At 42.1% G+C, this 21,369-nt stretch overlaps 1 protein-coding gene across 3 annotated transcripts in view; it reads right to left on the bottom strand.

Annotated features, from left to right (window-relative positions):
- tnrc6c2 (trinucleotide repeat containing adaptor 6C2) overlaps nucleotides 1–15,498 on the bottom strand; it is a 125,788-nt gene extending 110,290 nt beyond the window's left edge. The window contains exons 1-2 of one of the 3 annotated variants that reach the window (XM_086034299.1): nucleotides 15,410–15,498; nucleotides 14,061–14,110 (exon numbers count right to left, since the gene is read on the bottom strand). The gene's annotated coding sequence lies outside the window, so the exon portion shown is untranslated. The remainder of the gene's footprint in view (nucleotides 1–14,060; nucleotides 14,111–15,409) is intronic. The other 2 variants (XM_086034303.1, XM_086034304.1) reach the window with 2 other exon arrangements.
- Between the last annotated feature and the right edge of the window lie 5,871 nt (nucleotides 15,499–21,369).

Below are 21,369 nucleotides of genomic sequence, written 5' to 3'. Positions count from 1 at the left end.
TTATAGAACAGCGGCAAAGATAATTTATGTGTATTTCTCGTATTAGTTACATAGGTCCCTGGTGTGTGCTCAGTGGGTCACATTTGATTTTTTTGAAAATTAACCGACGGGCCAGGTCATTTGTAGGTGAGGTTTGTTTAAATGAGTTAAAATGTGTATGTAATAGGGATGAATGATTTTGAAAAAAACTTTACAATATGGCGATTGCCATTTAATATTATTCAATTAGACGATTTTTTTTCAAGGTCCTCTTTCCGTGTGTTTTTTTTTTTTTTTAATCAAACAAAAGCAATGAATCAACCAGTTTTATAATAAACAATATTAGATGTGTTATGCATATATGGTTTGGTCTTTTAGGTTAAGTTTACGCTAAAATGAATTAAAATGAAAGACAGATTATTTATCTACTTCAATAACGTTGTAAACTTACTAAACACTTTGATTTGCAGTCTCTTAAGCACTCACGAAAACAACTCCAGAAAATTCTATTAAACAAATGTGTCTTACACATAAGTCAGTAAACCGGACTACAACAATAATGCAACCCAGTCTGTGGCTTTATCACTTCAATTTTTCATGATTCATGAAGCATTGGCATGTAAACATGTGGACCGCACACTGCCAGTGCCAATGTCAGTGGAAACATGTTAGTTAATTGAAAAAAGGGACACTTCAACTGATTAAAGCCACTCCACAAGACCGATCATGTTATCAGGCACATGCCATCCCTTGGAACAGATAAGGGAAATAATCATTCAAATGGTGATACAAGCTTTTGATCTTCAAATCCCAAAACAAAATAAAACCCACTGGCCATGTAAAATTCCAAGATGTATGCCCAAACGTTTTTAGACGCTTGAGATATAAAGTTGCATATATTTTGGTACATGTCCTTGCACGCCTATTGCTATTGTTGAGTCACAGCATAATAATACACTCTCTGTCTATCTTTACAATGTAACACTGCAATGTGTCAAGAGCGAACATAAGCATGTATGTTAAGTTTGTTTTACCTAGAACTGTTCAAGGGTGTCAACTCATTTTTGTTTGCGCGCCACATTGTAATTACGGATTCTCTTAGAGGGGCAACAGGATTGTGAAACATATATATGTTTAATTGAGTCAGTTTAAAATCATCCGGTCTAGAGGCGGTTACTATTTTACAAAAAGGCGGATAGACGGAGGGCAGAAGGGTACTCCGGCTGTAGGCGATAAACGGACCGCAATTTTTTTGTAAAATGCCTAGCTCTCTATAATAGTTGGTCAAGTTACTGTAAAAATGTGTTTGGTAACAAAATATCAGCTGATTTGTTATTTATTACAAATGAAAATTTGAAATTTTGACAGATTTGAGCAAAAATCTTGGAAGTCGATGCGCAAGATTTGCTGTCACAGGTTGGATGTGGCCCCCGAGCCTCAGTTTGCCACCTGTGCTGTTGGCGAACATGCAGCTATGGTTACCACAATTGCCCGACTTCTGACCAACACAGTCAGACTGAAGCGTCTATTATTTATTTTTGGCAGTTTCAGGCGAATCCTATTTTGTTTTGACGAGGAAAACCAACTACTGAGCGGAGATGTGTAGGTACTGCGCAGCGGAAAAGCGCCATTAAAAGTCACTGGAGTGTCGCCTTCGCGCTGCACGATGGCACTTTAATCAAAGTGCCCAGCTCGTCCGCCGTTCCTAAATGGCCCTGGAGCACCTTTTGAAACACACTGACACCCTTTTGATGTTGAATGGACCCGCTTTTATCCCCTTAAATAGCTTGTAAAAGGGCCCCATTGACTATACAAGCAGCCGCCACTTGCATGCCTCCTCGCTTTGGGCGCTATTGTTTGCCAAGTGAATGAGTTAACTATACTGGAGGAACACTGGTACCCTGTTCTACAATATCCCCTTTATCTTTCTTCCAACGCAATAGATTTTTAAAGAGCGAGAAAAAGATAAACATTTGTATTGATCCTTGAGGTTTTATGCCGCTTGGTGTGAAATTTACACCCCTTCCCCTTCTTTTTTGTTTTTGTTGCCAATTTGCTGACAAATAACACAAAGGCTGGAGGCAATAATGGACCTGCAAGACAAACGGCAACAACCACACTAGCATGTTGAGCACACTCAAGCTATAAAGCAAAGCAGCCCAGTGTGAGCGCGGCAATCCATCATAAGGTATTGCCTGTCCTCATTAGTCCTAATCCACTTGTGTCTGCAGTCTATTCAACTCGACATGCACTACAATGACAGTAATGGACCCCGAATACATATACATTTATACATAAAAATTTGCGGTCCATTTATCATTTATTGCCGTCCGCCTACATCCGGGGTACCCTCCCGCCATCCGTTTATCCGCCATTTTGTCCGGCCGGAAAAAAACAGTACCCGCCTACGTGCCGGTCCACCTATGATTTTAAACGGGCTTCCATTAGCGTTTCCGACATAAACTGCGACCAACTACCGCTAAATTATGATCCGTCTAGCCGTCTAATCCGCTGGGAATTTTGGGGAGTTCACTGGAGCACCTGAGTGGCAGAAAACAGTCTGGCTTTACATTTTTCTCGTCATTCATTGACGTCAGGCAGGACGAGTAGGGCCAACCGCCAAGCAAAAAAGAACACATTAGCTGACCAAAAACATGCCTGATGCAAAATACACGAATCAAGCAGCAAACTTAAGTGCATCAAACGAAACAATAATCAACAATGTCAGGTTATAGACGATTACATAGACGGGCAAAAATCCTCCGCTTATGCTTAATCCATGTTGTTTTTTGGGGTTTTTTTCGAGACTGGTACAACACAGCCAGCTTCCAATATGAGCTGAAATGATGAAATGTTGCAACTTTCATTTTCGAAAGACTGTTGAGAGATATGGAGAATGACCTTATAGACACAACGTATCGACAAGTAGGTTTATCGCCGCTCTGCGCTGAAATTTCCTGCCACTGCTGGAGTAAGTGTCCCTGTATCAGATGTGATGGCTGCGCTCATGTGAGTTACGTCGGCCTTGAACAGTAGAGCTCTAATTACAGTTTTTTTTTTGCACTTGACTCATTTTCAAAGCGACTGTGTGTGATGTTTTCAACTTCTGTATGAGTGGTAATTGGATGTGTGTGTGTGTGTGTATATAATTGAGCAGAGTCAGCCTGCTTTTCTCTCTTTGTCATTCTCTATGGTGTCTGAGCCCGCGGGGAACCATTGTTTGAGCAGCAGCAGTAGACAAACAAGACTGCCGGCGTATGCGGGAGCTCTCTGGGTAACACTTGGGACTGCTGCAGTCACTCACAACACACGAATAGGCGACATATTTACATACTGTATACAAGCACGGACATCAATTAAGATGCGCACATTCTCGGTGGTTATATTTGTCAACCGTAGGGGCATTAGTATGCACAGATACATACGGAGATGATTACAGTCCACCGCTGCTCTTCTTTGTAAATTGAGCAAAACCACAAATCCAAAGGGGGGGGGGGGGTGAGGACGCACATGTTTACACACAAATTACACCCTGAGGGATAACTTAGCCTCGTTTCCACAACGAAAGGCCACAAGGTGTTGGATGCTAATTTGGTCGGATGTGAATACTCGGCTGTTTCCTCATGCGTATCGCGCAGTTTGGATGGGGGGGGGGGGGAAATAGCCCACGTTGCAGAAAAAGAAAGCGCTTGCCCTTTTCATCTAACTTTATTTAGACATACAGTGTAAGAGTATACATGGTGGAATCCATTCATTGGTATACGTTTGGCAGTTGGGCAGGTAGGTAAAGGTGTTAGAAAACAGTCATAACTGCAAATTTTGTGGAAAATTCTTTATTTCACAAGAAAAATTGAAATTTTGACAACCCGCAGATTCACCTATTCAATGGTTTTTGTTTGTTTTTCTTTTTTTGGGCGGTGGGGGCGAAAAACTAATTTTTGAAAGTATAATGCACTATACATGCGTTGTCAATTTCTTCATTGCTCTTAACGTCTATAAAAATGGGTCGCAACAAAAGGAAAACGTGGGTCCCAGTGTGACAACAATTGAGAAGCAGTCAACTTTCAATTTTTAAGCGACCATTACTTTTGTTACAAATCCTGCTACATTCTCGGGAAAACTGACTTTATTCACCCTCATTTGTTATACGAAATGTGTGTTTAGGGATCAAAAGCCTGTCACATTAATGACAGCATTTGGGCCATACACAAGAGTTCAACGAATGCTAAAAAAAAAAGGCTCATTCATCTTCCAGTAGAAATGTACAGGTCGTACTTCATAATTTGAAATTTCAGTGCCACACTAAAGCGCGCGCAAGTATATTAACTGTTGTGCACGCAGGCTCGAGGAATATAAACCAGGATTTCTTGTGTGCAATCTGTGGCTATCTTTTTCACAAAATAAGGCAATGACTTCCACGTTCAGCATGAGCCAGAAAATGGGAAATGACAGTTATTCAAGCGAACGGCGGGGGGAGCGGCCGTCTCTTTGCTAACCTATGCGGCAGGCTGTAAAATCGCAAGTGAGCCAACAACAGGAGAAATAAATGACTTTCTGGACAAAAGGCAGCTGCAAAGCAGAAAGAATTTCTCCTGAGGCTAAGAGGGGGAATGAGAGAGATGGAAGAGGAGGAGGAGGGCGTACATCACCTTGCGCAGAGCTCCATATCATTTGCATGCTTTATACTCTCCCAGGCCCCCACCATGCAAATGACTCATAACGTGGAAATAGAGAGACTTTGGAGTCAGTGTCAGGAGTGAATTTATACGTGATTGCCTGACAGGCTCCGTGTCCTAAATCATTTTCAATTAGATGACACTTTCAATATCCAGCCTCTGATTTAGAGATATTAAAAACTTCTCCACAGTTGAAAGCAGGCGAGCTTATCTGCAACCCTCCCCAGCCCACCTCTCTCTCTCTCTCTATCGCTCTCTCCTCCTTTTCATCCCGGTTTCTCATCTTCACCTTGTTAAAAAGGTATACCTCATAAGGACGCTTTAAAAGTGAGGAGGCGGTGAGCTTCTTGCATTTCAAATGGGCCAAGATTTGCAATTCATTTGAAATTCCCCCAAGTCGCTGTTGTAAGCAAATGCAGCGGCGAGACCCCCAAAAAAATGTCTCATTTGTGAGCAATTGACTTCGGTTCCGGTGAGAAAGCAGGCGTATAAGTCAAGACTGCATCTGTTTACAGATAGGATTTTTTCTTTAACTTTAATTTGACATTTATGACAGTATTGTGCGGAGTAGTCGATGCACTATTAACAGTCAAAGACATACAGGAGAACTTCAGTTCTCCAACGCCTAGCCATCTATTCATTTTCTTCGCAGTACGGCTTTACGGGTGAGCTGTGGCCGGGCTTTGGATGAGAGGCGGCATACACTCGAAACTAGTCGCCAGACTTACCTACCAACATCTAAATCCTGGTCGAATTTGCAGTTCTATCAAAACCTTCAGGAAGAACGCCTCAGTTTTACCATGTGTGACGTCGGCGTACCATGCTAGCTGTTAGCGCCTGCACCTCAGTAAACTTGATTTCAGCTAGCACAGAGGATTGACGTGCTTTCCACACTTTTTCAGAAAGGACAACTGCGGTGAGAGTAGAAGAATGTCCGACAGAAGTTATCATGAACAGGCAGACTTTAAATGAAGTACTTTTGACGTGGCGTGAGTGTCAAATGTATACTGTAGCTATTGTAAGGTGATGTTTACCTCTTTTACTAGTTTCAACTCGGTAGGTTAGTACATTGAGTGCTGGCTTGATTGGACTTGTGGTGAATTTGAGTCCATCTTTTGATGGTGTTTGATGAGAAGGGGCACAGAATGATGACGTAGACTGCTGTTAGCTCCTCCCCTGCCGCTTCTGATAAATGAAGAGTATTTTAAGTTGAATTCAAAGTTCTGAGTTTTTTTTAAATTCTGTGTTCTGTTATTTTTTAATGCATTCATAGTAAAATGGTTACGTTCTGCTTTTATTGAATGACAATTAATATTGTTGAGATAGTTCTGAAAGCTGAAATCAACCCAAACACAATTTTATCAAGAATATGTCCCCAGCAGGCCGTCTAGTTGAAACACGGCATTCTGATTAATATTGCGTTTGTAAAATATGAGTTAAGCAGCTAAATCCACCGCTTTTTAGCCATCTCAGGGGGCGGCCATTTTGTCACTTCTGTCGACTGAAAATGACATCACAGCTGCTCAGGGCTCGGGTAACGACCAATCACGGCTGGCCTGTTTTCTGAAGCTGAGCCGTAATTGTGAGTGTGATTGAGCCAATCACGGCTCAGCTTCAACTTAAGTTTGACTTTTGACATTTCACTGCAGCGATGTTACATCATGGTGTTTGCGATTTAAATAATAACCAAAGTTCAGCAAAGTAGACTCAAGTTAACACTGACAAAGAACTATTACGTGCAGCACATCAAGCGGGAGTGAGCATCGATCCTGAATATCTTTAAATCGTCCGCACACATTCACATTCTGCTCGCGTGGCCCTCTCTCTGCCCTTTGTGCAGGCAGCCTTTCAAGCATCGGCTGTAGAGCATTTAATGACTGTTGTATGTGTGATAAATGTCTGCCCACGTGCTTTTAACCGAGAGCGCAGACCCTTTCCCGCTTCATCCAACCTTTCTTCAAGGCCATAAAAGTGACGAGGAGTCCTCATCAAATGCTTCTCCTGCAGGCTTGATCTGTGTAACAATGCATTGAGCGCAGTACACCTCTGCAACATGTTCCATCACACACGGCAACAAACGAAGGGCGTTAGCCAACTTCAGTCCAGGAGAGATCTTCTCCCCAGCTAGCTAGCTAGCTTAGCTATAGGATGTAGCTGGTCGGCAACGAGGGTTTGTTATTTACAACACCAATATGTACAATAACCAATTCTATCTTTGGACAAAAGGCCGTGTGGGATCCTGGTTAAAGTAAGCCATTTTAAACAAAAAAAAGATAAAGCGCTATATAAGCACACTCCATTTATCATTTAATATTTTGAAAATTTGAAAAAGATTTTGTTGGACTGTGAAGTGGGTTTTTTTCCCGGAAAAGTGCAATGACACGAATAGCGGATCGGGATTTTGATTGCGAGCCCAAACTTTAGTTATGATGCCAAATTCATATTGTTTTCATAAAAAATGTTTAATATGATAAGAAGTCATATTTTTTCAAGAAAAAGGGCGTAATTGTCAGGGGGTTTTTTTGGGTCATGTTGAAGATTTGTAATCACACGGGAATAAAACTTTATTTTTCCAGGATGAAGTCATCATGATATATGATATTTAAGTCAAAGTTTAATGAAGAAAGAAAATCATACTTCACAAAGTAAATAAAACAACTGTATTCTCGAAATAAGCCTTTTATCCTGAAAAAGATGTCTCTATCTTCTAAAAATGGGTCTATAAAATATGACTGTTCTAAAAAAAAGTCTGTTTTATTGATTTAATAATATTCCTTTTGCTATAAAAAAATCCCAACTTTTTTCACATAGATTTATGTAATAACACGACAGTCATAACAGAGATTTTAATTGGTTCAAAGCTCAGATAAGGAGGAATACGGTACTGTAATTGGTTAGGCATGCTTTTTTAATTGGTACAACATCATTTTTTGTCAAATATTTTGTGGCCACCCGAGATACGGCTTGCGGACCCTAGTTTGAGAACTGATACTCTATTCTGTGGTCATTTTGAGGTGATAATGCACTTATTTTGCTCCCAAAATAATACGTTTTAACATAATTTCTTATTGCCTGGCACTCAGTATGCCTCACACCTCACCATGGTTGAACAATCCTAAACATATCCATCTACTGGATTAAAAAAAAAAAAACAACATGCTGGATGGTACACTTTCTCTCCAGTCTTGTCATGTCGCATCTGATAGATCTGGTGGCACAGTTCCCCACTTGCTCCCATTGGTCGCCAAATTGGCATCAAAATGTAATGGTGAATGTGAATGGTGTGAATCAAATTGTTTTTTGTTTTTTTTTATTTCGACATCACCCTGCAACCTGTGTTCTTCAGCCTGCAATTCACTTGACATCTATTTATTTCCACTTGAAGATCTAGCTATTACGCTTCATCTGTCAAGGCAATAAAGAAACAACGAGGAGCTTCACTGGCAAGCTCGATCCCGACAAACACCGCGTTGAACAGCCGGCCATTCTGAGGCAATAAAAGCTAGATGGTAATGGACACACAATAAGTGAAAAGCTCATGCAAGCAAATAGCATCTCCTCCCATCACCATTAAGGTCGACCCCGCAAACTTCAATCTTCACCCTCGCTGCCCTTTTCCAAAGCAATAAAACCAAAACCTTCGATGGACATCTCCAATCTGTGCAACATGCTGCCCGGCAGCTCATCATCCTCCTCCCACATCTACCTTATACCTCTCTCGCCTTCTCTTCATCCTAGCTCATCCTAACCCACCTCTTCCATTTCTTCTCCTTATCAGCCCTCGCTTCTCCTCCTCCTCCTCCTCCTCCCGCCGCCGCTTGTGGTGCGATTGTGCGAGGGACAAGTCCCGCCGACAAGCCTGCGCAGGACCGATAACGCCGGGAGCTGAACAATGGGTGCAAAATTGTATAGACTAATGGAAAGGAGCTGGAGGTGGAAGGGGATCAGGGACATAAATCAGTGCGGCCGGCACTGATGGGGCTCTTCAGTAGCAATAAGGGAGGCAATACCTCTCGGAGTCGGGCAGGGGATATAGCAGAGAGGACCTCCGTACTCCTCCTCTTGGTCTTAGATTGAGCGAATACCACGTGAGAAATGACCTGACAAAGAGACTGCGAATGAATGACATGCATGCACAAAAACACACGGGAGGGATGCGCGTAGATGCCTCGTGGATAGCCGACATTGGAAAAGCATCTCAAATGAGATCCGGCTTGTGAACGTATCTTAAAAGCACTTTGTGAAGGTGGTATGTTCAGGCGACACGGTGTCAGTGTGTATGGAGATGGATGGAAGGCGGTGGTGGGTAGGTGGAGGTGGGGGGGTGGGGGGGGGGTTAGCAGTTCGAAGGGGCTGCAGCTCACGTAAGGCATTGAAAGTGATAACCGGTCGGGATGGATGAGTCACATTTTACCTTTATGGCGTTCAGCTATTCACCGTGTAAAGATAATGGACTGAGCCGCTTAGCAATCAGACAAAGAATTAAAGAGCTCTTCTCATCTCCATTCCCACTCAGTGACTTTCTAATGCCATCCTTTTTTAAACCTGACATTGTTTTGGAAAATTTAATTAATCTCGTCCAACATTTTTATAAGGAAAAATGGGACTGAAGCATTCCGAAGGACTTAAAGGGGGTAGTTTACGATCCCCCCCCCAAAAAAAACATTTTTTTAATCATATTTGTTCAAAGTATCAGTATATACAATACTTTATCAAATCAAATATGATTTTTTTTTATTTTATTTAAAATTAATTTTTGTCAGTTTTGCTCTTTCTTGTGTGCCCAACTCAGCCACCTGGTGGCCAGTATGAAACAGACAGACGGCATATACTGTTCATTGAGACATCTCAACTCCTCTCAACTTATCAGTACGACACAGATATTAGTCATTCTGCAAAGAGGATAAAGAATACATGACTGAGGACTAGTGGCGTGCATCTCTCTAATAAAAGAGGATTGGTACGTCTCTCGATATATGGGGCGAGATAAGAATCAAGGACGGTTCGATTTCAAAGTGGGAGTGATTTGATTCGGTTCAATTTAGTGGGATCATGATTCAAGTATGCAAGATGGCGGTGATGTGCTATCTAGTATTGCCTTTGTTTCTGTCATTTTTGTTAAGACTCTCCATACTTGTGTTACCGCCGAAATGCTCTTTTGATTACGGTTGCTTGTTACTGTAAAACTAGTGGGGCTCAAACTACCGGACGAAAATTCCTTGAGTGTTTTTACAAACTTGGCCAATAAAGATTATGATTGTGATTCAATATGGGACGGCTCAGTTCGAGAGGGTATGATGCAATCGGTTTCTTGTCACTTTACTTACATACGAATGAACTTGCCTGTACTGTAAATGTGGCTTTTCCTCCAAAGAAACATTTCTCCACTAAAAGACAATTTGATACACATCTTGATATATTTCAAAGTTGAACGATTTGATTAGGTTCGATCACTTGCATCTTATTAACGGAAGCCAATTTTCAGATTGAAATCTTTTTTTATTACATCTCTAGTGAGTACTGTTTACTATATATTGTCTGTCTACGTGTTGTTGCTGCGCTGTTTGTGTTCAATCCATTGCTTGAAGGATTTGAGCAATGCAACATACTGTAGATACAATAACGAGCGTCCATGAGCACAAGTTCTCTAATTTCCACCGGCTCCGTGATGTCGTCATGTGGAGGACTGAAATAGGATTCCACTGGCAATCTGTCACGTTCCAAGAATGTTAAGGCATTAGCTATGTATGTAAGCCAAATTATTGTCCCGCTTTTCTTCAAAATTTTGGATCACTGCCCTGATGTTAGTATATTAATCATTCCTGTGCCATCTCCCTGTCCTGAGGAATTCTATTTATAGAGGCCAGTTTTGTTTAGGAGGGGCGAGATTAGACATCTCGCATCGGACTTAAATCACCATTAATCATCGGCTTTCCGTTCATATTCCCGCCGCTGACACAGATAAGAGCTGGCTGTGAACCTGGAAAAGACAAATACGGGGAGAGTAGCCGAGAAAAAAAGGGGGGGGAATCACAGACTTGTTAAAAAATAATAAGCTGCTACAGAGCCAGGAGCAGAGGCCTTGGCGAGATGGGAATCGCTGATTAAATTAAAAGCTCATTAATCAACCCTTGACCGCAACTACTCCCCCGTCATGTCTTTTGTTCAGCGTTTGGCCGCTGACCGCTCGCTGTTCTTTGCCAAGCGGAGGAACAACCCCCGAGTGCGGGGTCAGGGGGTGAGAGTTAACGGGAGAAAATATGGACAAGAGAGGCTTTCAAGATCATCCTAGGATAAAAACAGTAATTTGGCCTCACGCCTTCCTCGACTGCCACCCCGACAGAATTACCTTCACGTTCCGGGGATGCCGGTGCAACGGTGGCAGCTCTCCACCGGCACGATCGCAAAACAAAGCTTCGTTGCCGTGTGGTTTGGCATCGGTTGTGTTTGGCTGACCGTGTGGAGCAGGAGAGGTGTGAATGAGGGAGAATGCGGCAACTCTGATGAGGATGATGAAGTGCTTTTGAGAGCAGAGTGCTTGCTTCGTAATGGCGGTGATTATGCTGATTAAGTCATTAAACCTGTCCATTACATCACAGCTGCCAAATGTCGATGATGATCAATTAGTCCGGCAGTGGATCAATCAATATATTATTTTATACATATACAGTATACAAATATACATATACAGACGCATATCTACATATACATCACATATACATATACCACTTAAAGGCAAAGAAGCCACAGCATCCACATACGCTTGGTACCTTGATTGTCGAATGCAATCCGCTTCATCACTATTGCTCACTTTGTGCAAAACAGAATATTTTCTTCACAATCCTGTCACAGGCCGAAATTACATTTTTTTTTTATCAGAGGAACCTGCTGTAACAATATCAGGAGCTCATGGTTTGGTTTTATCACGGTATTGATGTCACGGTAGGATATTTATTGCAATAGCGTGTGAAAGCTCACATATCCTTAAAACAGTTGGGTTAAAAAAAAAACAACACAATTTTGGGTCAAAAATGAACCGATCAACGAATTGGGTCAATTTGACCCACCTTGTTGCGTTGCTTTGTACAAAACAGTCCAATTTTGGGGGTTGTTTTGTACTAAAGTACCCATTTTGGGGTTGTTTTCTGCAAAAGCAACCCAGGAAGTTGGGTCAAATTGACTCAAGTAGTGGATCGGTCCATTTTTGACCCCAAATTGTGTTATTTTTACCCCAACTGTTTTTAGATCGCAACACAGCAGTAAGCCTCACTGTACTGCTGGAAAGTTCACGGTACAGGTACGCGGCTCACACAGATAGCAACAGAAATTAAATAGCCGAGTAAATCTGCTACTGCATATTTCTGATAACGTGCGAGCGAGCCTTTCTGCTCTTCCGCTTCACTGTTACATAACCGAGGTGCTAATTTACATAATATAAGCCCCGAGACCAAGTTACTCCGTCCGTGACATGATCAGCTAGGCTGGGTGAAGATCCAGAGCCATTATCAAGTGATGACTGGAATCTTGCTGCCAGGCTACTGTTACGGCGGTTCTGTTGAAGATTCTGTGTTTTGTTTGGGAATGCTGCTTTTTATTAAAGCCACACTCCGTCACCCTTTGACACGTCACTGGATGGATGGATAATAGGATCCCAGCACAGAGTAGCACAACAATGAGTTTCAATTATAAACCTTTTCATTGTTATTATGATCTTGGTTACTATGTATGATTTGACCCCAAAAGTCTGTTGGCACCTCCTCTCAAGAGTAGCAGGTAAATTGAGTAGCAGTCCTTGACAGATCTGACAGCATCCTGCCTCGCTCCTTGACTGGCCTTTCCTTCTCCCACCCGGCCGCCCTCTCTCTTGCGCCGTCTTGGGTGATGGGGGAGTAATAAGATCCCTGGGCTATCTGACCCCCACATATGAAAAAAGGCCAACGCACAAAGCAAGGAGGGAGTGGGCCACTTCAAAAATAAATGGAAGTGGGGGATAGAGGGAGGAGGTAGAGTATGAGAAAAGCAGAGGAGGAGGAGGAGAGCGTTGGGGGGAAAAAAACAAGTGCCTATCGATGTGTGAAAGACGTAATTGAAAATGTCAAAAGCTGTAAGGAATGACAGCAATGAACTGGCGTTGTAGTCTGTCGATGAGATACCACCTTCATCCTGAATGGATTCCCCCTCCTCGCCCCTCACAACTGAAACTACAAATGTAAGGTTTTACGCAGTCCACCATAATGCATTCTGAATGACATATTCTATAGTTTCGCAATATGCAAGTGAATGAATCACAATAATTGCCCTTTTCCATTGTAGAGCTCTCGGAGCTACTTAGTTTTAGCAGGAAACTGCATGTACAAGACGCGTTAACAAACAACAACAACATATATTTATATTTGAGCATGTGGCTATTGAACAAGATAAAAATGTTCTTATCCTGGCAGAGAGTGAGAGCGGCAACAAGATGGCAAAGTGGAGTATAGTACTGCAGCGCGTTAGCTTTTTTAACATTTTTATCTCGAGCATGTTGGCATGCTCGGGGGTCGATAGGTTCCCTTGTGTCCCGTCTTACCCCTCAAAATTCGAAAATGCATTCATAAAGACTTCTGGATATTCTCATTGTTGAACAATCACCAGCTCAGCTCAATTCGACTCACCTTGATATTCAGGTGGATGGTTTTCCCACTTCACAATAGCACCACGAATAGCCATAGCGATAGTGTGAAAAGCAAGCTGCACTGAATGCATCAGTCAGAAGGCTAACAATGGAGGAGTACAAGGGATGGGAAAGTGAGAAGAGTGAACTCCACTGAATGCATCGATCAGAATAATAATGGAGGGAATGAGAAACTGCAAAAACTGAGCTGAATTGAACACGTCAGTCAGAACAATAGCAACTGAGGAGAAATGGGGTTGAGACACTGAAAGAAAAAAAAACGAGTTGCATTGAATGCATCCGTCAGACAATAATAATGGAGAACAAGGGATGAGAAACCAAGAAAACCAACTTGCATTGAACACTTCAGCCAGCTTGTTTAAAAAAAAAAAAAAAAAAAAAAAAAGGTCGTAGGGCAAATAAAATCGTAAGCTCTCAAATATTGCTCCTCATAGTGGGTCTGTGGCACATTGCAATTTCATCAACCCTCTGGCGAAATTATACATTTGTTGAATTATGGAGCTCATACAAAAATGAACTTTCCAAATGGAATTGTGACTTTCCATCCGATATATCCCGGTGTGAACATATGCATAATCTGTCAGGCGCCTCACCATATCCAGGTGGACGTGGCGTGCATGTGAGCATATTCTCATGGCTGCGTTTTCAAATGGGAATGCCAGATCAGCACTTGACCTGAATGTCAGCTTTACCATTTATCCTCACCTCCATTTGACTTGCCCTTTACTCACCTCCTCTTCCTCGTGACTTATCCTCGCCTCTCCTCATCTTTTCTTCTCATCTGTGAAGATGAAGAGGAAAATCATCACCTGCTTTACCCAGGAGATGAAATCAGCGCGACTTGTAATTCAGCACATCTTCCTGCTATCTGTTTTATTTCATCTTAACGACTGTGTAAGGTGGAGGAGGGTGTCTTTGTACTTGTACAACGTTCATACAACTCAAGCATTTCGGCTTGACTCATTGTCAAATAGAGCATAATATATGTAAAAAGCTTTCTTTATTAAAAACCTATTATGTTGTGCTGTGCGATTTGTCGGTAGCAGACCTTAGGACCGCATTAATAGGCAGAGAAATTGGATACAGGATATTAATTATCAGCTGAAAGGAGCAGAATCAAAAATGCATGGAAAATGTGCACACTTCATTTAAAATAAGCTGCTCTGAGAGGGGGAAAAGGAGCATTTGTTAAAATTGCATGATACTGAGCAAACGCTTTCCAACTCATATGTGATTGTTGTGCAATTCATTTACAGTGTAGACCACACAGTTTTTAAAAATAGTTATTCTAAGTACATTATATGCACATTGTGAAAACAAATTCAAACACTTGTCGTGAACATTTGCCAACTAAAGCACACTAACTTAATATGCAGCCATTAAAACATTTCCACAGAACATGAATAAATATGTAGGAATTCACTGCCTTCCATAGTAGTGTTAATATGGTCTTACTCTAGGTAGAATTAAGTGCAGATTCTTTGATAAGAGAAAAATCACATTTACGTTGCAGTTTTTCTCTGTACTTGAGAAAAATCTGCCAGACTTCGCAAGTCAAGGTTGTGCTGCGTTATTCATTCTAAAAAAGAAAAAAGTGCTCAAAGAAAAGGTGTTTTATATGAATAACATTATGCTGCAATGGATGGAAATTTGACCTTATTTAAAAGCATGTTAGTCACTGACTATACACTGGCCTGACTTCCATATGTCGCACACATGGACACGAATAATTCCAAGGATGCGAGTGGGTTTGAAAAAAGTGTCCCTTTACTTCCGCAACACACAGCACATCAGCGATAGTTACAGCGAGACATGACGCAATGAGCTGCACACTGTCTACTGTCTCGAAGCAAGAAACTTCACGATCTCCGGTCACCTGCTATAAACACGTCGCTTGCCGATGTAATCCGGTATGCAATATTGTATATACAAAAATAACAGTAAAATCAGCGGCAACAAGTCACGGAAATAGCCCTAATACTCATCAACTACAGTAAATAACATGTGTCACCATTTCGTACTTTTCCTCGATAACAAATGTGCTCAAAAACTCAATCATAATTTTGGGACTTTCACTCACCTGCAACACACAGCACATAATCGACAGTTAAAACGAGACATGACGCAATGAGCTGCACGCTGTCGACTGACTTCCGGGTAACAGGACCCCGTAGCTGTCTCAGGTGCCTTAACTTTACAAATCTTATTTAGTTAGGCACTGATAAAATACTGTAGTACTTGCACATAAACATGTAGAAAATTATTGTACCAAAATAATAAAAATAAAAAAGTACCGTATATGGGTGAGGAGCATGGATTTTGCCAATAAAAGCTGAAGTGAGAGGTTATCGTAAATCATGTGTTCGTATAGATAATCATAGTATTCTTGTATTTTCAAATTCAATTCCGACCCCGACTGATCGCAGCAACTTCAAAAGTAGATTACACTACTTGAGTCCATTGGAGTCAAGGGAGCGTTCATTTGAGAGGTGAATTTAATAACAAAAAAGTGAGTTTAGCACTGTAATACATCATTTTTACAAAGAACTGTTGATGTCACCACAAGCCACACTTGGACACAACACGAGTGCGTGGAAGGAGTAGATTGGTAGACACAAGGAACGGGGCTGATGAGAACAGGTGCAATTAAAAACAATTAGTAGACATGACATGAAAAAAGGGAAACGGGGAAAACCTGACAAAACACAAAAATAATTCTAATCTTGAAAATAGTCAACAAACACACAGCCTCTATATAAAATTATTTGAAAACAGTTGGAAAAACTGTTTTTGGAAATACTGTGTTAGTGCGATGATCCAGTTGTTTTAATCAGCGTGTTAGATTTTGTTCCATTACAACATCCATTCAAAATAGATAAGAGTTATCGCCTCCAATTAAAATCCACAACAGTTCTGTCATGTGATTTTCCTCAGAAGAAAAATTACTCAACTTAATAGATTCTCAAATCTATTAATTAAGGAGAAAGTGGGGCCATTTGAGTGAGCGTATGGAGATGTAAAGGATGTGATTTGAATAACTTCATGACAGGGATGGAAATCATCATGATACATATAGAGACACGCGTATGAATATTCATGTTTTGTGTATGGCACGAACACACAAAGAACACATCAAAACGAGATGTACGGAGGGAAAAGATGTTATCAGACGAACCGAGTGTGAGACGCAGCATTCAACTGCTGTGTTGATCCGTGGAGAATTTAGCTCTCATAAAAGTTCAGCGAGTTTTCATTCTCGGGATAAGCTGGTTGACATAGCCATTTGAAGACAAGGCTTAACAGAAATGTCACAGATGTCTTGCGGGAGAGATGGGCGAGACCCCTCTGTTGTCAAAACATGAAACTTTAAGGGCCCCGGTGCAGGGCGTTAGTTAGTCTCTGTCGGCGCGAGTGCAAACATCACACAAACTTCACACAAATGGGATTTGTCCATAGAGGTTTAGCAAGGTAAAGCTAGCTCAAAGATTCTCTTCATACCGCCTGCTGCTGTGTAAAGTAGAGCCAACTGCTCACACTCAGTACATTACAGCGGGAGATGAGCTGACCAGCCCACAATGCTGCAATCAGTGAGACTGTGTAATGAGATAAGTGGTGGGTTGCCAACGTGCCAAGTGGAGTGTGAACACCATGTTAAGATGCAAATGAGGATGCACAGCTATTGGCTTGGCTCGGATGCTCTGTATATAACACAGCCCGTAAGAAGGCTCGTCAGATGCGGTCATGTGGTGGATGTATTAGGTTTAAGACGTAAATTTTACTTTATGGATTATTGATTCGAACCTAGTAAGATTAAGTCTATATGTTCTCCTACTGTAAGCAAAACAAAGAAAATGCCCAGTTGACTTTTGGAGTTTCTACTCTACTCCTTAATAACATTGGCTTCCCTATTTATTCATGGGATATGACAAACAGACCGTTGAGCGATAAACACTGTGTAAGATTCTATATAGAAATGTCCGTTCCGTTTCCCCCACCTCTCCCGCTGAGCGATGAATACTGTGTAACATTATATATAGATACTTTGTAAGATTCTATACAGAAATGTACGGGCAAATTACAACTTTTGTAAGATTCAGCACAGCCCGGGGTTGACAGGTATGCTGTGTGTCAGTTAGCAACATTAGCCTGCTAGCATTTGTAAACAGCCATTCATGGTCATCATTGACTATTGACTATTTGCATACGGCAGGATCACCTAACGTTGTAATGATAGTTGCTCTTTGCTACGTTGTGGGAGGGTGCGGAATTCATGCTCAATATATTTCGGGTTTCGATGTCGTCACTGGGTGGTAATTCGTTTTTTTTTTTTTTTTTTTCGTCTTTCCTTTGGTATGATTCAATTTCAAGAGGGAGCAAAGCCTTATCCTTGCACACAGACAACAGGAAGGCCATGCGATCAAACTGAATAAGCATTCTGTTTGCACACTGCAAAACTTGATATGATGTGAGCAACCATTCAAAAGGTTTGGACTAGCCCGTGCTCTACATGAAATAACATCACGATATCTGCTCCTGGGCGACATTGTTTCTTGTCATTGAAATGATGATGTTGGGCAAACAGCAACGTGAACACCTTATTGCTCCCTCCTCTGCTGTTATTTATCTTTCTGATTCGCTTGCTTCGCATGCCGAGGAGTTTGTTTTTCATTTGTGTGAATAAACAAGCAAGGAAAGGCAGGTGCCACGGAGCGGAGCGGGGTTTACGGTGGATGCCAAAGTGGGAAAAGAAAAAAAGCTGATGAGAGTGAAAATGACCCGTGGCTGTGGCCAAATGATACCTGCATGCGCCTACAGCACGGTAGCCTAAAAGTCAGGAGTCCTTAATGTTCACATTTCTTTTCTCTGCATTTTTCTTTGTCCTTCCAAGCTCCGGCTTCTCCCCCCCCTCCCATCCTTTTCTAATTTACCCGAGAATGGAGGTGCCTGCTTGCCTGCCTGGCACATGACATTGATTTCCATCAGAGCTTGGAAATAACCTCTGAGCTGTTGCCAGGGCAACCTACCTTTTTGCATGTTTGCATATTGCCTCAGAGAGATTTCTTTTCTTTTTTTTTCCCCCTCGCTCTCTTTCTTGCCCATCGGCCGTAGCTCGCAGAGCGACGGGATGACAAATGCACTCAGGTAGAAGATGCGATAGCGGGGGGGGGGGGGGGGGGGGGGGGGGATGGGGAGACATTTGTGTGCGTATGATGGGTGGAGGAGGCGAGAGCAACGGCCGGGTGGGTGCAGAGAGATGGATGGCTATGCCAGGCAAGAGCAAGCAGGGCCATGGAGGCTGTGGCACGTACAGCGAGCGCGAGTGTGTGCTTATGGGGGAGGGTTATTGATGTCTCCCCATTGGAGGCCGGCGGGGGCAGTCTGGGTGGAGGGTGAGGAGGAGGAGGGGAGGTCGGGTAACAATACAACTCCAAAGCATTGACAGCTGTTATAGGTTATGTATGTTGACATGGACGCAACACCAAGCGAGGAAGTGATTCCACGGACAAGCTCACTGCATGTCCATAGGCGGGGAGTAGGATGGTTAGCTTGCGAGCTAGCTGGTACGTGGCTATAAGGCTAGGGCGCCGTGCCCGGTGTGATCTGGCGGGATATATTCCAGCCATTGAAAGGTTTAAGCAGATAGATACAGTATAACATGTAAGAATATGTAAGTAGAAGAAAGATGTTGGATGGAGTAGCATCCCTTTTTCAGCAGGGCTGATGATGTTTGCTATGAGATTAAACACATTACAGTGCCATTCAAAAAATGAATGGGCAATTAGCTCAGTGTTACCTAAACACACAAAAATTGGAGGAAGGGGCATTTAGTCAACACACCCACTAAAAATACATGTGTTTTCATGGGTCTGCTGGGTGAATATTCTTGAAAAAAAAAATTGTAGAATTTCAGTTAAGCAGCAAAATCCATCCGTTGTTAGCCATCTCACAGGGCGGCCATTTTGTCACTTCCTGTCGACTGAAAATGACATCAAAACTACTCAGGGCTCAAGTAATGACCAATCAAGGCTCAGATGTTTTCTAAAGCTGAGCCATGATTGGTTGTTGTCTGGGCCCTGAGCAACTGTGATGTCATTTTCAGGGGACAGCAAGTGGCAAAATGGCCGCCATTTTGCCATTTGAGATGTACAAAAAAGGGTGGATTTTACTGCTAAACTTATATTCCACAAACATAATATAAATCAGAATGCCTTCTTTCAACTATTGGGGCTGCATAGAACATATTCTTGTAAAGATGTTTTGGGGTTTGTCATCAACTTTAATGCAATAAATAATTTTAACGATGGCTGCCCTTTTTTGGCCTTTGCACCTGCCCCTCCAAAATGTCTGTGCACGTGCCTGGAGCCAAAGATGTCGAAAAAGGGTGCATGAGGCTACCGAATTACAGGAGTGTGTGAAATGTCGACACAGACAGCGAGCGGGAGGGGATGAGGGAACGCGATATATTCCAACCTGCCTTCAACATCCCATCCCTAGCATTCGGCTCATGATTTCTCTTCCACAGCCTTGTATCAACACTCAAGTTAAAGCGCAGTCGGGGTGAAAATTAATTTCTTATTACCCCGATTATATTATTAGGTCTCGCTCGGTGTGTCTCGTGAATATTCCACACATCAGCATTTTATCAAACAAGGGGGCCACGGCGTGCTACAGACGAGTAAAACTTGTGGGCAAGTCCAAGCTGGAGACGGAAGCCTGAATCGTGCGCTGTAATTGCCTGAAACGTGCCTGCCCCATATTGAGGAATAAAGACTGGCGCTGGCAATATGCTGACAGAATGCAATCTGCGCCGGCTAAGTGCATTTCCCCTTCCGCCACCCTCAGGACACGCATGCAGCACATAAACATGTTAAACAGCCTGCAAAAGCCTCTCACATCATCAAAACAACCTGATGGTGAAATTTAGAGGCCAACACAAGGAAGAGAAAAGGAACACAGCAGAGAAAACATCCAAGGGTAGGTAGAGTATATACACATGTGAGGAAAGAAAGATGGATGGACACATCAGGTGTACATCAATCTCATGTTGTATATCCCTGTAGCTCAAAATGTCCTGATACGTCTAGAAGGGCCGACAGCAAACAAAATTGATCATTACAAAATTCATGAGGTCCAGAAATCGTACATCAGGCCTTTTTCTCCTAGAGGGCAATACTATTACTTTTTTTTTTTTTTATAACCTTCTTCCATCGCCTCCTACAAATCTACACACAGTGACTAACACGCAGGGAAAGGGCACATTTGCATAGCTTCTATAGGGTAGAAAATCTGATCATATAAATGTAAATAAGGTGATCTTAGCGTAAATTTTCCTTGAAAAAACAGCGATTTGATAACGTGTCGAGAAGGTGCACGAGAAGAGATGTGGATGGAGCGCGGATGTGTCAGAGGGGCTTGTGGATCAGTATGTGCATTAATGTCAGCGCTGACAGAGTTGTATTTATTTATTTGGACTTGTTGGCAGGAGCTAGAGATGGTGCTGCCGTTGATTAACAGTAGGGGGCAGTGGTGCAGTATAAGTGATACAATTCTGTTTTACAAGGGTAACTGACATTATTGCAGATTATAGGGTTTGATACTTGATGAGATCCGTTAGCAAGGTGCTTTTGATTTGTTCTCAACTAGTTTGCTGGCGTAAGAATTAATCTGTATTTATTCAGATCGCACTGCAGGAAGGTTTGATTTAAAACATATATCATTTTGCCCTGGTTTTGAAAATGTTGTTTTGGGCACTCATGTCACACTCCTGGACCATACTTGATGAGAACCACCCATATGTCTGCTTGTATAAACTTTAGAATAATTAAAGCACTTATTGTGAAAGAAATTTGATTTGACTTGATTAAACCGGAGCAACAGTGGGCTACACTTTGTAGGATTTGACGTTAGCAGTCATGTTTTATCATGCTCAAATATTGCATGGCTAAGTATCAAACTCCGTCCAACGCTCCCATAACCTGGAATGAAAACAAGCTTGAAATGTACACAATTTTGACTTTTATGCCTCGTGACTTTTACCAG

Source organism: Filicampus tigris, chromosome 6 (assembly GCF_054856515.1).
Source record: "Filicampus tigris isolate MCC_2025a chromosome 6, RoL_Ftig_1.0, whole genome shotgun sequence".
Taxonomy (NCBI): Eukaryota; Metazoa; Chordata; class Actinopteri; order Syngnathiformes; family Syngnathidae; genus Filicampus; species Filicampus tigris.
Note: the sequence above shows the minus strand (reverse complement) of the source record. Positions and strands in the feature narration are given on the sequence as shown.